Source organism: Musca domestica, unplaced genomic scaffold (assembly GCF_030504385.1).
Source record: "Musca domestica strain aabys unplaced genomic scaffold, Musca_domestica.polishedcontigs.V.1.1 35, whole genome shotgun sequence".
Lineage (NCBI taxonomy): Eukaryota > Metazoa > Arthropoda > Insecta > Diptera > Muscidae > Musca > Musca domestica.
This window is the reverse complement of record NW_026712315.1, coordinates 5336554-5353229: the sequence shown is the minus strand read 5'-3', so window position 1 is coordinate 5353229 and position 16676 is coordinate 5336554. Positions and strand designations below refer to the sequence as shown.

Here is a 16676-nt window from a genome sequence, read left to right as displayed (position 1 = left end):
CTGACCTTGCATTTTTTTTATATATATATCCACACTTATGGCCCTGTCCTTGAACAAAAAAATTTTTAGGCCTATTGCCCTGAGCTTGAAAAAGTATTTTTAAAAATCCAGGCTTACGGCCCCAACCTTGAAGTTTATTATAAATCCACCCTTATGGCCCTCACCTTGAAAAAAAAAAAATATTCTTAAAATCCAGGCCTATTGCCTTGTCTTTGAAATAGTGTTTTTAAAAATCCAGGCTTATCGCCCTTACCTTGATTTTTTTTAAATCCTCGCCTTGACATTGAAAAAATAATTTTAAAATTCAGGCCTATTTCTCTGAAGTTGATTGATTCTTTTATCCTCCCTTATAGCCTTGAGCTTGAAAAAAATATTTTTAAAATCCAGGCCTGTCGCCCTCAGCTTGAAAAAGTATTTTTACAAATCCAGGCTTATGGCCCTGACCTTGAATTTTTTTCATAAATCCACGCTTATAAACTTGACCTTGAAAAGGCCAGTCGCCCTGACTCTGAAAGAGTTTTTTTTTTAAATCCAGGCTTATCGCCTTGACCTTGATTTTTTTTAAATCCACACTTATGGCCTTGACCTTGAAAAAATAATTTTAAAATCCAGGCCTATTGCTCTGAGGTTGAAAAAGTATTTTTAAAAATCCAGGCTTATGGCCCTGTCCTTGATTTTCTTTAAAAATCCACGCTTATGGGCCTGACCTTGAAAAAATATTTTTAAAATCCAGACCTATTGCCCTGAGCTTGAAAAAGTATTTTTAAAAATCTATTCTTAAGGCCCCGACCTTGAAAAAATATTTTTAAAATCCAGGCTTATTGCTGTAAGGTTGAAAAAGTATTTTTAAAAATCTAAGCTTATGGCCCCGACCTTGATTTTTTTTCATAAATCCACGCTTATGGCCCTGACCATGAAACAAATATTTTTAAAATACAGACCTATTGCCCTCAGCTTGAAAATGTAGTTTTAAAAATCCAGGCTTATGGCCCTGACTTTGAATTTTTTTTATCCTCGCTTATAACCTTGACCTTGAAAAAATATTTTTAAAATCCATGCCTATTGCCCTCAGCCTTGATTTTTTTTGTATAAATCCACACTTATGGCCTTGACCTTGAAAAAACAATTTTTAAATCCAGGCCAGTAGCCCTGACTTTGAAAAAGTATTTTTAAAAATCCAGGCTTATGGCCCCGACCTTTAATTTTTTTTATAAATCCACATTTAGGGCCTTACCTTGAAAAAATATTTTTAAAATACAGGCCTATTGCTCTGAGGTTGAAAAAGTGTTTTTAAAAATCCAGGCTTATTTTTTAAATCCACGCTTATGACCCTGACCTTGAAAAAATATTTTTAAAATCCAGGCCTGTCGTCCAGACTTTGAAAAAAGTGTTTTTAAAAATCCAGGCTTATTGCCCTGACTTAATTAATTTAAATTAATCTGACTTTTTTTTTAAATCCAGAATTTGGCTCTGACTTTAAAAAAATATTTTTAAAAAATCCACGCTTATGATAGTCCTTTTTTTTAATCCAGGATTGTATCTGTGATAATCTCCAAAAATATTTTATTAAAAATTCTATGCTCCTAAGAAATATTTTGAAAAAAAAACTCTCATATTTAATACAAATCCTTTAGAAAAATTACAAATCTCACCTATGTTTACAATCTCAAAACCACCTAAATTAAGTGTCATCATTATGCAATATTAAATTGTTAAAACGATTATCCACACATCACAACCCGACAGAAATAAATTTATAGAAAAAAAAAAAAACTGCAAAATAATCCCCATTCGCAAGGAAACTTTTGCCATCGACAACACGAACAACAACAAAACGTATGGCTTTTTTATATAATTTTTTCCTCCTTGGCAAAGAAACATGAACAGCTTCCAACTATTAAAAATTCTCAACACGTTCTCATAATTCCCTCGACGTGTTTGCCTTTAAAGTGATAAACACTACAACTCGAACATCATACTAATGAGAATTGAAAGAACCAAAAAAAAAAAAAACTAGTCATTAAATTTTTTGGAAAATTGGCAAAAAACAGGCGAAGAGAAAAAGAACTACACAACACAACATTGCTCCCCTTCACTCCCATCTGTTTGGGTATTCTTGTCGGTGGCTCTTCAAAAATGCGGAATTATCCGATTTCGGCAGTGTTCAGGGAAAATATGAAAACGAAACAAAAAAAAAAAAAAAAAAAAAACTGGTTAAATTGCAATGAATTTAATCGCATTATTCGTTGCTGCGCTATTCATGCATCCACCAAGCTGTTGGAAATAACATGGGGTATCAGAGTTATTTGTGGTTTCCAACTGAGTAAAAGCGAACGGGAAACAAAAAAATAATTCAATATTCATTTGAATGAAACGAGTTCACCACTGCAGAAAATGCATAAAATCACATTGGTGGCAATCAATTCCACCGCACACACGCACACACACAAATAGCTTTGGTATTTTTTATAAAATCTTATGTAATTGATGTTTTTTTTATTCACTTGGAAGAAGTAATTTTAGCAAATAAATTAAAATGGGGACATATCCGGGCTCTGAGAGATCAAGAAGAAAAATTTTTAAAAAACTAATTATGCTCCTTTGGAAAAAAAAAACGATAATAAACAAGTAAAAAAGCTATGGTACACAATTAAGAATTTTCAAAAAAATAAATAAAATCCTTTGAAAATTCTGTTAAAGTCTTAAAAATACCGACGTGGACCTGCATATGCAACTTTTGTCACAAGCTATTACAATATTCAAATGCAAAATCATCAAAATGCCTAATATCGGGTGGTACCGTCATATGGGGGCCATACGAAAGCGTGGACCTGCACAGACAATTTTCTGGCATGGGCTGAAGTATCCACTACGAACATCACATGCGAAATTTGAAACAATCCCGGTAAATAATGTCGCTAAAATCATCAAAATACCGAATATCGGGTGGTACGGTATATGGGGGCTATACGAAGACGTGGACCTAAATGGCCCATTTTCTGTTTTGTGCTGCAGTATCTATTACGAACTTCAAATAACAAATTTGGAACGATTCTGTTAAATAATGTCTCTAAAATCATCAAAATACCGAAAATGGTGGGGGGGTTAGCGTTATATGCGGCTATATGAAGACGTGGACCTAATTGGTGACTTAGGATGTAGTATCCATTACGAACTTCAAATACTAAATTTAAAACAATTATGGTAAATAATGTCGCCAAAATCATCAAAATACCGAATATCGGGTGGTACCGTCATATGGGGGCTATGCGAAGGCGTGGGCCTGCACAGACAATTTTCTGTCATAGGCTGTAGTATCCATTACGAACTTCAAAAGCGAAATATGAAACAATTCCGGTAAATAATGTCGCCAAAATCATCAAAATACCGAATATCGGGTGGTACCGTCATATGGGGGCCATACGAAGACGTGGACCTGCACAGACAATTTTCTGTCATAGGCTGTAGTATTCATTACGAACATCAAATACTAAATTTGAAATAGTTCCGGTAAATAATGTCTCTAAAACCATCAAAATACCGAATATCGGGAGGTACCGTCATATGGGGGCCATGCGAAGACGTAGTCCTACATGGCTTATTTTATGTTTTGTGCTGTAGTATCTATTACAAACTTCAATTACCAAATTTGAAACAACTCCTGTAAACGATGTCGCAAAAATCATCCAAATACCGAATATCGGCAGGGATCTTTATGTGGGGGCTATACGAAGACGTGAACCTACATGGCCCATTTTCAATGCCAAAAGTCCTGCAGACATAAACACATTTGAGTAAAATTTTATCAACCTATTTCATTTCGTTCGGATGCTAGAATGATTTCCACAGACGGATAGACGGACGGATATCTCTAAATCGACATAGAATTTTATGCTGATCAAGAATGTATGTACTTTGTGGGGTCTAAAATGTATATTTCGGGGTGTAACAAACGGAATGACAAACTTAATATACCCTCCAGAGGGTATAATAAAAAATTATTTTTCGAAATTTAGATCCTCAAAATACTGCAAAAAAGTCAAATGCCATAATTGTTGACATTTTCTTTTTTTTTTTTTGAATCGGTCACCTTTGGCACAAATTATGGCCTTGAAACCGTCACACGCTGCCCGAATGGTGCTCTGCGGTATTATGGCCCATTCCCGAGAAGCGCTTGCTTGAGGTTATCGAAAGTTTGGTATTTTCTAGTGCCAATCTTGCTTTCCAAAATACTCCAGACACAATAGTTCAACGGATTGATATCCGGAGATTTTGATGGACATTGTGCGCTGGAAATTAAGCGAGGAACCTCATTTTGTAACCATTCTTGGATGGCGCGTGCTGAGTGCGATGATGCTGAGTCCTTCTAGAATGTCCAAGGTCTGCGGCCAAAATATTTGCCTGTCCAAGGCTTTAATACACCCTCCAGAATATTTTCGCGATAATATTCGACATTTATTCTGATGCCATGTTCGAGTAGTACGAGCGGATTGCGACAATCGGCTGTTATGGTGGCCCACACCACACCATCGCCATGGTGGCCAACCGAAGGTGCACATATTCCGCTGACCTTTTTGGCAAGTAAACGCGATCATTTTCTTGGTTTACCAACTGCTGGACAACGAAGGTTTTCTCATCGGAGAAAACCAATAACCAAATTCGGCAGTTCACTTTCACTTTCGACCAAGCGAAGCAACTCTTTAGCTCTTATTACTGTTGCGGTGTAAGTTCTTGTACTTTTTGGAATTTCAATGGCTTTACCCCAAGCTTTTTTTTTTTCAATATTTGCCAAATGGAATATTGCGGCATGTTCAGTTCACGAGCCATTTTTCGACCACTGCGACACGGGTTTAAATGAAGTCGCTTCATTACTTTTCGAACCATTTCTGCTGATGTTGCTGTTTTCTTCCGTCCACTTCCTCGACATATGTCGGCCTACGCTACCAGTATCGCGGTAATGAGCGATGGTACGAGACACAAAAGATTTATTCACATTTATATGCTGGAGTGCTCTAACGATATCCAGTTGTGGTTTTCCAGCCAAATATAAAGAGATCACACTATCACGTTTGAGATCTATCACGAATAGCTTTTTTCTGGGAAATTCTATATAATAATGAGCTATTGCTGGAATAATTTTAACAGCTATCGGACGAGTGGCTTAGAAATGACCGCAGTCTGAAGTTGGTTGCTGTTTTTTTTTTCATCTGACCCTGTGTATTTTTAAAATCCTCGATTATGGTAGTACCTTAAAAAATATTTAAAAAAGAATCATTAGACTGCTAACCTTTAAATAAATATCTCCTCTAAAGGTGTTATGTAAAAATCGACGACATCAATATTTTAAAATTAAAATCGACGACCTTTTAATACCTTTTAATAGATCCCAAAATATAAAATTCTTAAAAAAAATCCATATTTCAGAAGTCCTTGATAAAATATTCGTTAATAAGTTAAACAGTATCAGTCGGCATTGAAGACAGATGTATACCCTGTTCGATTGTTTAAACATATTTTGATTTCTGTTATATTATTCTAATTGTTGACCCTGTATGATGTAGCCTTCAAAGGTATGGACCAATATTGTCCATTGCGTTGCCCACATTCGACGGACCCATCTGGCAACGCCATAACTTTTGACAGAGATGTCACATCGCTTAATGACATACCGCGTTTGAAGCCTCAGTCCAAGCGGATTTTTACCAGGAACCAATACACGCCACGCGAGCCCTCTGAAATTTACATTCAACAGAAGAAGTCAATTGTGAAAACTCAACGTGCTTTTAAAACATTAAAAAATATGAGAAGTGCGCCTTCTAAGAACACCATTAAGCGTTTATACGAAAAATTTTCGACTGGTAAGGCTCTTTCTAATCCGAAGAGGCCATATAAAAGTCGACCAAGGCGATCGGCTGAGAATATCGCTGCCGTACGAGCCAGTGTTGAGAGGTCCCCAAGAACATCCCAAAAACGCCGTTCTCAGCAGTTGGGCATGGCTCGGTCCACTTTACAACGGATTATTCGCATTGATTTGCATTTGTTGACGTACAAAATTCAATTGACGCAAAGAATGTTGCCTGCGGACAAGCCTCGTCGATTGGAATGGGCCCAAAGGTCCGTCGAATATGGGCAACCCTGTATGATAGTGGAAATAATGGAATGTGTGAAATATTAAGAGAGCCTGATGCTTATTTCGGACTTATTATAAAAGTTTTGGTTATTGATAACGTTGATCATTTGTGGGGGAGGTACTTGATTGTCCTAGGTCAGTGCTAGGTCTGGTGCAAGAAAACATATTTTTGAAAATGTCGACCTTTTTTGGGGCAGGTACCAGAAAGAGTGGTCAGGTGTATTCCACCCTAACACGAGACCTTGGGTAATAAAAATATTGGGATGTGTAAACTTTAGAGACAATCGGATTCGCACATCACATTTTATAAGAGTTGTAATTATTCAAAATGTTGGGCCTTTATGGGGGAGGAACATGATGGAGTGGACCGATATTGTCAATTTTTGTGCCTGACCTAGCACTGATGAAAATATTAGGATTCGCAAGGTTGAAGCAAAATCGGATCATCCTTTCTCTTTTTGGGCAGAAAATATTTCTTTGAAAATTTCGACCTTTTGTGAGGGAGGTACCAGAAAGAGTAAACCGATATATTTCATATTAACGCCAGACCTTGGGTTAGTCAAAATATTGGGATGTTTGACATTTGAAGACAATCAGGCTCTTACATCAAATTTTTTAAGAGTTTTAATTATTCAAAATTTTGACCCATTGTGGGGAAGGTACCAGGAGGAGTGGACCGATATTGTCGATTTTCGCACCTGGCCTAGCACTGATGAAAATAATAGAATTTGCAAAGTTTTGGCGGACACCGCCAGATCGACTCCAAATGTTCTAAAACAGATTTGGTCCTAAGAGACCTAGGGTTTAAAACCGTTATTTCGACTAGGCACGTTTTGACCGCATCAACGGATCAATATTGTCCATTTTGGCACCAGATCCAGCACTAACGAAAATATTAGTATTTGCAAAGTTGGAGCAAAGTCGGATTATCGTTTCTCTTTCTATAAAAAAAAAATATTTTTTTATACCCTCAGCAATTTGGCTACAGAGGGTATATATCATTTGATACGGTCAACACGTGCCTAGTCGAAATAACGGTTTTAGACCCTAGGTCTCTTTGGACCAAATCGGTTTCAGAACATTTGGAGTCGATCTACCGATGTCCGTCCGTCCGTCCGTCCGTCTGTCTGTCTGTCTGTCTGGCTGGTTGGTGCGCACGATAACTCTCGAATGGAGTATCCGATTTGATCCAAACTTGGTATATTGTAATATTTTTGTCAAACTTAGATCGAGTTCGGAGATGGGCAATATCGGTCCACTCCTTCTGGTACCTCCCACACAAAATGTCAATATTTTCAAATAAAATAATTTATTGCACAAAAAGAGAAAGGATAATACGATTTTGCTCGAACTTTGCGAATCCTAATATTTTCATCAGTGCTAGGTCAGGTGCGAAAATGGTCAATATCGGTCCACTCGTTCGAGTACCTCTCCCACAAAGGATCAACATTTTGAATAATTACAACTCTTATAAAATGTGATGTAAGAGTCCGATATAAACCCAAGATCTGCTGTTAACATGGAATGTATCTGTCCACTCCTTCTGGTACCTCCCCCACAAAGTGTCGAAATTTTGAGTACCCATGAAGATCATAAAACGCCACATCATCTCAATACTTCTATCAACACAAGATCTGTTATAAAGGTGGAACAGATCGAACAATTTCTTCAGGTACCTCCCCAATACTTAGGGTTCAAGATTTTCAAAAACAAATGAGTATTTTAAAATACATGCATATTTTTTAAATAATCATTTGCTAGTCTTTCAATAAATATTATTATTATTTTATTATATTATTTCTTTATAAATATTATAAAAATATTATTATAATGTTTTAAAAAAAAATCCCCGTTTTCAAAAAAAAAAATGCTTTTTATTTTAGAAAGCCCACATTTGTTGGCAATGCAAAAAAATACATTTTCAATATCCTTCTCAAAATAATTTGTATTCCCCTGGAAATTGTAACAGTCTATTATCCAAATGCAGTAGCAGTGGAATCAATAAAAGAAATTGTGTTGCTCTTTTTTTTTTTTGTTAGCAAATCAAATAAAATTCAATTACCAAAGTGATTTCTTTCTCTTGCGTTCGTTGATATTGCGTGCTTTTATTATTTGTTGATATCCTTTGAGAATATGATTCCAAGAAATCTCCACCGCCCCCTCTCCCACAGTCGATCCATTGATAATTGCTAATGACTTATATGGCAAAGCTGGAAAAAACGAATCTCTTGCCAGCCATGTGAACAGCGTAATCCGCTCGTACATTTGGAATGAACACATACTTTGAAGGAGTGTATGTGTATGCATGTGTGTGAGTGAGTGCTTGGATATTTGTTGATATTCACTTTTAGTAACAATATTCAGTTTACCTTTTTTACGACTCCCCCCATGCCATGATTTTTTTTTTACCTAATGCTCATATTTATTTTTTTCTTCCCTTTCCAGGCGTTAAAAATAGCACAATAAAAACAATAACGAAGCGAGAGACCGGAAGTAACCAAGAAACAAGGTAAGGGTAAAGGAAGAAGAAAATTTGCGAAAAGAATTTTGGTTGTTTCTTTTGATAAGAAAAAGGACGAAGGAGCCCTTAAATAACAATTTTCAAATAGAAATAAATTTACCCGCTGCCCAGCTTTAGGGACTAAAAACTCCATTTGTGAGGTTTAGGATATGAGAGAGCGTTTTCACATTGTATGAAATAAATATTTTGAAAAATTATTGAAGAAATATTTAAAAAAAATCCACTTTTTTGTTGCCATTGAAAAAAAAATTATAAGAAAAAAAACAAACAGTAGTAAGTTCGGCAGTGCCAAACATTTAGTACCCATCACCAAAATATATACAAAGTGAAAATGAGGCCTTATATTGTATTTTTTTTATACCCTCCACCATACATAGTATGGAGGGTATATTAAGTTCGTTATTCCGTTTGTAAATCATCGAAATAATCATTTTCGACGATTTTAATCATTTAATCATTTACGACAATTTAACCATGTCCGTCTGTTGTAATCACGCTACAGTCTAAACGAATTAAGATAGAAAGCTAAAATTTTGCACAGATCCCTCATTTGTCTGCAGGCAGGTCAAGTTCGAAGATGGGCTATAGTGGTCCACGATATCGTATAGCTCCCATATAACCGTAACCCCCGATATTCGGTATTTAGATAATTTTAGATACATTTTCCAATGGAATAGTCTGAAAATCCACACGAGGAATTCCATGTGAATACTTTATCCTTTGAAATAGAAATATCTATATAGGTCCACGATGGGCCATACGATCCCCATATAACGGCGTCTCCCGATATTCGGTATTTTGATGATTATAGCCACATTTTTTCAACGGAATTGTCTGAAATTCTACACAAGGAGTTCTATGTGAGCACTTTAGCCTCTGAAAGGGAATTGTCTATATAGGTCCACAATATCGTATATTCCGCATATAATGGTACCCCCCGATATTTGGGATTTTTATGATTTGAGGCACATTTTCCAATGGAATGGTCTGAAAGGAGTTCATGTGAGTATTTTATTCCTTGGAAGGTAATTATCTATATAGGTCCACGATATCCTATAGCCCCCATATAACGGTACAACCGATATTCCGTTTTTATGATTTTAGCCACATTTTTAAACGGAATTGTCTGAAATTCTAATAAGAAGTTCTTTGTGAGACATAGATATGTCTATATAGGTCCACAATATCGTCATTATTTTCAAGTATTTTAAAGATTTTAACAGAAGTTTTAATAGATTTTTTTTTTTTGAAAATGTTCTAATTCTTTCCAAATGGAGGAGGGGCGGGCCGAACTTACTGCTTTTTTATTTGTTTACCCTCAGCCATACATGGCAACAGAAGTTATGTATCATTAGATATGGCCAAAGCTTGTCTCATCGAAATAACGGTTTTAGATGCCCTTTGGAGCATCCGATTTGATTCAAATGTGGTATAGATATCGTAATATTATAGTCAGGCTTAGATTGCGTTCTGATATCTTCTACGCAAAACGTCAAAATTTTCACAGCTTATAATTTTCCGTATAATTTTCTCAATATTCGTATCATTAATAATATGAAAATGGACAATATCGGTCCACTCCATCACGGACCTCCGAAAATTATATAAAATTTCAAATTTCCCACATCCCAATATTTCTACCTAGTGCGAAGATGGATATCGGCCCACCCCTACTGGTATCTCACCCACAAAGCGTCAAAATTTTCAAATTTTCTGATTCTCTTCAATTTTCACACATCCCAATATTTCCCCCCAACACAATACCTGGTGTGAGGTTGAAGCATATCGAACCCCATTCTCCCACCTCCCCCACAAAGTGGTCAATATTTTGAAGAACTGCGAAGCTCAAAAAACGCGAAATGAGCACCCTTTGATTTGTAAACTTTGCACATTCCAATATTTCTACTAATACACGATCTGGTGAGATGAAAGAGTACCTCGGTGTCAAGTGTCAACATTTTGAATAATTATATCCCTAAAAATTTGTGAAATAAGTATCCGATTCCCTTTAAATTTCACGCATACCAATATTTCGATCAAAGCACAATCAGGCATTAAAAATGGAATATGTCGGAACACTCACTCTGGCAAAATCTATATATATAAATGTAAGTTGTGTTAGTTACTACGCTTATAACTTAAGAACCGCTGGATTAATTTTAACGATTCACACAAATTCGGAGTTGTGTACTCTCCGAAAAGGATAATATCCAAAAAAATCGCGTAAAAATGTGATATATTAACATTTTCATTTTGACTTTTGAAATGTACAATAGTAATGTTTTATTTTGCATGTTTTTTTTTCATTTTGACTTACTTTTTTCTAATGTACATTTGTAGTGTTTTTTTATATTTTATTTTTGAATTCGAATATTTATACCAATTTATTTAATTGACTTGATTTCTTGAGAACTGAAATTGATGGCGGGTTACATGGAAGTGTAGTAGCGAATTATGTGGTGGCGAAACGGAATAGATGATATCGAAATAATTTAACGCGGTCACACCAAAAAAGATAAAGACTTTTTCTAAATCGCTGAAAAATCATGAAAAAGAGATCTCATTGCAAAAATCAAAAAAACATTTTCAATGGAATCGAATTTTAAAGTAATAGTTCATTCTATTGACGAACTTTGTAAGGAAGGATCTTAAAACATTTGCTGTAAAAAATCAGCGAAAAAGTTGAAGACTTTTTCAATTTGTTATTCTTTTTTTTGTCAATTTTTTTTTGTGAACAAAATAAAGAATAATTTTTCACTAAAAAAATTGAATAAGTGCGAAATAGGATGTTAACTGACATCTACCTTTCAACTCCAGGGCCTACATCGTGGGTTAGCTGGAAGATGCGAACACGTTTAAACAAACAAAAATGACCGAAAAAGCTTAATGGGGCTCATTTCAAAGCGTGACAATGATCCGTCCAATGAGAGCTCAAAATGCAAAATTCTTTGGGAGAATAATAAGTAAAATACCAATATTGAAATAAAAGGTGCAAAATAGTAGAGCGAATGGGACTTTTAGTAAGAAAAGGTTTTATATCCTTCCAGAAATTCTTCCCAAACATTCAAAATACCAAAAATCACTTTTGCAGGTCTTTATATCGATCATAACTCATGGATAAGGGAACAACCCGATTTCATATTTATATAACCATCTATGATTTAAGTTATTTTTGGGGTCTTGGCCGGCCACTTTTTTCATTTTTTGGCCCTTATTTAACATTTATGTTTCTAAGGGGGTAGATAACCTCTTCGCATAAAATTTGAAATTTTCAGAGTAGGGCCCATATTGGTATTGACCACATTCATCAATTGATTTGGCTAAAAAATTTTATTTATGCCACCCTGGGGTAGGGAACCATCATACAGATAATTGCCACATAGGAATTTATTTAAGTAAAGTCCCCACATTGGAGTATCCCAAGTCCACTTTCACATCTAATGTGTGGTCAGAAAAGAAAATTTTGTATTCTATTGAATTTTTAACCCCCAAGAGAATATTGGTTGGGAACGTAGACTTGGGATGTGCATCCATATGAAATAAATTGTGGAAACATGAACAAATTACAAATATAAGAAAGTAGCACGGGACCGAATATTTGTTTAATCATCATTGAATTATCCTGATGATGATGAAAATATGGACTTTAAGGGGTCTCCAACTTACAATTTAAATGGCAAATAAAATTAATTCCCATCTTATCATTCTGCCCTCAATTATGAGGTGGATAAAACTATTTTTACTTATTTAAGTCACGCGAAATGCTATGACATGCTATATTGTTCTGCTATATTTTTGATTTGGCCTCTATTTGTCATCTTGGATTATAAGGGGTAGAAGAAAGTTTTCAATGTAGGTCGATGTTTCGGAGTAGTGCCCATATAAAGAAGGTACCTCCTAATTTAACCACATTTCAAAGAATTTGGCTAATAATGCGTATTAGGGGGGTGAAAATCTTACACTAAAATTTCAACATATCTACAGATTTTAGAATTTTTATCCATGTTATAATACCCTCTCAAGTCCACCTTTTGGCGGACAAACAGACTGACATGGTTAGGGGGACTTATGAGGACTCTAATGTACAATCTAAGTTGCTAATGGGTTTAAAAAAGTAATTAACTTTGGCTATTCTTAAATCATTCAGCCCTCAATTATGTAGTATACAAAATACAGCAAATTCCAAATTACTGCTCATTTGACTGGAAGATTTTGCTACGATTTTTACCATATTAAAAATTAATTTGATCCCTTATATGGCGATAAGATTGATATATACTTTTTAATAGATTTGTATAGCACATCCACACAGTTGAAGCCCACGGTTTAAATATTGAAGCCCACTGGTTAAAAATGGGTACAGGTATTTTAAAACACTTTATATCGACCTGTACGTGAACACTTATATCAGTCATATCTGTGAATAATTATTCTTGGGAATATATGCATAATAGACAAAAACTACGGGCCGGCAACGCGGACCGGGCCAGCTAGTTTTCAATAAATGTGAAGCTTATAATATGCGAAATTAGCATCTGATTATTTTCAAACTTGTCACATCTCAATATTTCTATTAACACAAGATCTGGTATAAAGATCATAGGCATCGGCCCACCGCTTCTGGTATCTACCCCACAAAGGGTCATAATTTTCAATATTTCAGTTGTAATTTACGAAACAAGTCAGCGATTCTTTTAAAGTTGGGTAACCTGAGATCTGCCATGAATACAGAATTCATCGGCTCATTCATTCTGGGTTATTTTTTTTATTAGAAGTGAAATATGAATGAAGTTGAATACTTCGGTCCACTATATACAGGGTGAGATAAAAAAAAAACTGCAACAAAGTCAAACGCCATAATTTTTACATTTGTCGGAAATAGCATCAAATTTTAGAACAAGTTTAGATTTGTTCGAATTGGTCACCTTTGGCTCGAATTGTGGCCTTCAAACGGCCAAAGAAACCGTCTCACGCCGCCCGACTGTTGCTCTGCGGTATTTTGGCCTATTATCAGTGAAGCGCTTACTTGTGGTGATCGCCACTTTGGTATTTTTTTAGTGCCAACCTTGCTTTCCAAAATACTCCAGACACAATAGCCCAGCGGATTGGTATCCGGAGACTTTGGTGGTCATTGTGCGCTGGAAATGAAGCGAGGAACCTCATTTTGTAACCATTCATGGGTGCGTGCGCGTTGAGTGCGATGCTGCTGAATTCTGCTGGAATGTCCAAGGTCTATGGCCAAAATGTTTGCGCGGCTTTAATACCCCTCCAGAATATTTTCGCGATAATATTCGGCATTTATTTTGATGCCACGGTCGATTAATACGAGCGGAGAGCGACCATCGGCTGTTATGGCTTCTCACAACATCACCATGGCCCGCGCTTGAGTTCTGGTGGCCAACCGAAGGTGCACAGTTTCAGCTGATCTCTTTGGCAAGTAAACACGATCATTTTGTTTGTTTACAAACTGCTGGACAACGAATGTTTTCTCATCGAAGACGGAAAAACCAAATTCGGCAGTTCACCACTTTCGGCCAAGCGATGCAACTCTTTAGTTCTTCTGAGTCTATTGTCTTTCTGTTGCGATGTAAGTTCTTGCACTTTTTGGAATTTCAATGGCTTTACCCCGAGCTCATTTTTATACCCTACACCACAAGGTGGTCAGGGTATTATGTCTTTGTGCATTTGTTTGTAACAGGCAAAAAGAAACGAGATAGACCCATAGTTCCTTTTGATGATCTGCATAGAATCACATTCTGAGTTGATTTATGCATGTCCGTCCGTTCATCCGTCCGTCTGTCCATGTTTTTTGTAAACAATGTACAGGTCGCATTTATTGCCCGATCCAGATGAAAATTTGCACAGATCATTTGCTTGACCCAAGGACGAAGCCTATTAATACTGGAGATAATCGGTCAAAATTTAGATATAGCTCCCATATATATCTTCGTCCGATTTGCCTTTAATTGTGCACCAAACGTGTAATATCAGTCCCAATAGCATGGAATTATGCATATATACCCAAATTAGGCCTAAACATAAGTATGCCCAATTTGAACGGAATCGGTTTAGATATAGCTATAGCTCTCATATATATTGTTCATCCGATTTGTTATTTTTGTCCTCCGCAGCCGTAATATGCACTCTGCAACAACAATATTTGGGGAAATATATCAAATGCAGCTCAGAAATATCTTTGCCAAATTTTATCGAGATCGGTTCAGATTTGGATATATCTCCCATATATAACTTCGTCCTATTTACCTTTTATTGTGCACCAAACTTCTAATATTTGTCTAAATTGGATGGAACTTGGCATTTACGACCGAATTGAGTCTAGAAGCTAGTGTGTCAAATTTGGTGAAGATCGGTTCAGATATAGCTAAAGCTCCCATATATATTGTTTATCCGATTTGTCATATTTGTTACCCACAACTGTGATATGCACTCCGTAACCATGATATTCAAGGAAATATATCAAATACAGCACAGAAATATCTTCGCCAAATTATATCGAGATCGGTTCAGATTTGGATATAGCTCCCATTTATATTTTTATCCGATTTTAAATTATTTGTGCACCAAATGGGCAACACACGTCCGAATTTAAAAGATACAAATGCTTCGGCATATTTAGTCCTTTGAACTTTAAATTACAATTATAATCATAGCGTGCATTATTAAATTCTCCCATCAAATCTTTTAATTGTTATGTGGAGCTCTACTAAATTAGCAAAGTGGTGTAGGGTATCATAAAGTCTTTAAGACTTTCTTTACTGGTTCAATATTTGCCGAATGGAATATTGCGATATGTTCAGCTCACGAGCCATTTTTTGGCCACTGCGACGCGGGTTACGATCAAGTCGCTTCTGTAGTTTTTGAACCATTTCTGCTGATGTTGGCATATGTCGGGCTACGCTACCAGCATCGAGGTCCAGTAACGGGCGATGGTATGAGACACAAAATATTTATTCACATTTAAATGCAGGAGTGCTCTAACGACAGCCAAATGGGGTTTCCAGCCAAATATAAAGAATTCACATTATCACGCTTGAATTCCATCACGAATAGCTTTTTTCAGGAAAATTCTCACCAAAATGCTTTTGTACGCTTGTAACCAATATAATGAGCTATCACTGAAATAATTTTAACAGCTGTCGGACGAGTGGCTTAGAAATGACAACAGACTGAAGTTGGTTGCAGTTATTTCATCTCACCATGTGTTTGGTATCTCACCCACATTTCTTAATTTTCCAAAAAAATATTGTATTTCTTTTGTAAAGGTGAATAAAGAAGTCGATATAGCCCAAATCTTGACTATTGTTATTTTGGTGGGGATAAAAATGGAGGACTGCTTGTCCTTACAAAAACCCCTTGTTGTAAGTAGTCGAAACACGTCTTAGATGTCGGATGACTAGTCCTATAAAATATATTCCTTTTTTCAAAAATTCGCCTCCTTTGGTCCTTGAAAACGTATTCTTAACGAATTGCTCGTTTTTTTTTTTGTTCTTTAATAGAATTATTTTCAAGAATCCCTTCAAAATATAAAAAAAAATTATTTCAAAAAATATTCTAAAAATTCCACGTTTGTTTGCTTCTTGGAAAATTGTTCTCTAAAATTTCACCTTTATTTTGCCAGAGCTTTAATGGTTAAATTTAGGATGTGGACTTCCAGGCATTCACAAATGACACAATTGCCTCCCTAACTACAAATAGGCACGTTTTTGCACTCACACATACATTTTATGTTTTATTTTTTTTTTTTTTTATATAACAAAAAAAGAAATAATGAGAAAAAGGCCTTCATTGTTCACCGATAATGTCAAAGGTACAAAAATTAGCTTTGAAAAAATAAATTAAATGTGAATTCTTTCTCTTCTTTTTTTTTTTTTTGGATGGAGCAACAGGAAAAGGGCGGATAACAAAAGGAAAATCCCTTTTGGGGTAATAACAGCCATGCAATGGAATTTTGATTACATTCGATGTTTCGCACGAACGGATGGTTTGACTCGGATAGGTAATTTT

The 16676-nt window shown here is 35.8% G+C and overlaps 1 protein-coding gene across 1 annotated transcript in view; it reads left to right on the top strand.

The window, feature by feature from the left end:
- The window catches only part of LOC101890010 (protein qui-1), a 306956-nt gene that overhangs the window by 97650 nt on the left and 192630 nt on the right, over window positions 1-16676 (top strand). Inside the window, exon 3 of the mRNA XM_059125663.1 lies at window positions 8576-8639. The gene's annotated coding sequence lies outside the window, so the exon portion shown is untranslated. The remainder of the gene's footprint in view (window positions 1-8575; window positions 8640-16676) is intronic.